Here is a 1,729-nt window from a genome sequence, read left to right as displayed (position 1 = left end):
GGGGGGGGGGGGGGGGGGGTTCCTAACATTCGTGTGATAACTATAGTTTAGTTACGTTAGTTTTCTTACAACAAAAACTTAGATACTTTGATCACATACAATTTAGTAAAAGCAGGCTGATGATAAACTGCTTTACCTTTGTCAGAACTTTGATATTTTGACTGAAGTTCTAAGAAGTTGAAAATATTAAAGACTGATAACGGACACCATTTTGATCGTGAAAGTTCATTTAAACCTTTGGCGCAGGTAGAACTTAAAACGATTATAAAAGCATGCGTTTCATTCCTATATAAATAGAATGAGAGGTGAAGATAACGAACAGCAATCAATCTCATAACTCCTATAAGCAAATAAAAAATAAAGAGTTGGGGTATACCAGGGTGTGGGGTCAGGTGTGTAGGGAGAGTAAGCATCCCCTGTGTATATAATGCATGTTTAAATTCGTTAAACTTCCACTGCAAGTTTATGTTTACATATAAACAATACAGGTCGTTTCTAATTAGTGTATTATTTTCTTCAGCTTTGAAAAGGAGACATTCTACGGAGTAATGATGGCGCTTTTCGGAATATTAGGACTAGTCTTGTTTTTGTATTTATTGATTAAAACTGTGTCTCTCTGACGAAGAAGAAGAAGACACCAAACAAAAGAAGGAGACCAAGCTGTATCCTGTGACTCCAGTATTTGCACACGAGCTGACTCCCGGGACTATTGTACTACAGAGTCAGACGGAGAATACTTCAGAATCCCTACACGAGTATAATTCGCATCATAACGGACCTCCGGAAAATCACGGCGGAAGTACTTCAGTAACAGGAAGTGGGGACCCTGGTCATGTACGTAGGATTGAGCATGCGCATTCCCAGACTCGACCATCTGCTCCTGAACAAATGGACGATTTGTTAATGAATATTCACGAGCCGGTGATGATTCAACCGCCACCATATACGGCTTGGAAAACTCAGCATTAATTTCGAAATATTACTGGGATTATCAATTTTGGAGAAAAGAAACTTATAACTATTATATGTGTACAAATACATATATACGTAAGAAAATGCCGCGCAAAGTTTTTTTAAACTGTGAGGTGTGTGATTTTCTTCCACTATACACTAAGAGAGACCTAATACCAGTACATCGGGGTATTGCTACATTATATGGACACAGTACTGAATAGTCGTATGTTGAATTATTTCCTTGTGATGTACACATGTTTCAAACAGAAACGAGCACATGTATATATATAAATATATATGTATATACATGTATCTAAATAATGTTACTTATACAATTTGTTATGTGATGCATTAATGAAAAGTTTTGAATTGATTAAATACATAAAATATAAATCAATCAAAATCAGTAACTAAGGGGCAGGGATCTCGTGTTTGTGTGACAATCACTTGTTGCATCATTTGCCAATATTTCGTATTAATTACTTCAACCCTCCCACTGACTCGTTCACTGTTCGAAGTTAGCATCCCTAAAGTGTAAACAGTTGACATTATAATTAGGGGTTAATGGATAATGGGCATCTAAACTACTTGTCTCCATTCATATTGGATTCTCCAAATTTCCTCTAAATGAAAATTGATTATTATCGGGTCTGTTAAAGGAAAAGATCACAATAGTACCCACAAGGCCACAGAGAAGAGGAAAAGCATTTTATTGTAGTACAGGTATCCTACAGAGTAAATGAAGACTTCTCTAGTGTAATTAACCAGTTCAAAT

This window comes from Ostrea edulis, chromosome 8 (assembly GCF_947568905.1).
Source record: "Ostrea edulis chromosome 8, xbOstEdul1.1, whole genome shotgun sequence".
Taxonomy (NCBI): Eukaryota; Metazoa; Mollusca; class Bivalvia; order Ostreida; family Ostreidae; genus Ostrea; species Ostrea edulis.
The sequence above is the reverse complement of the archived record's forward strand: the minus strand, read 5'-3'. Positions refer to the sequence as shown.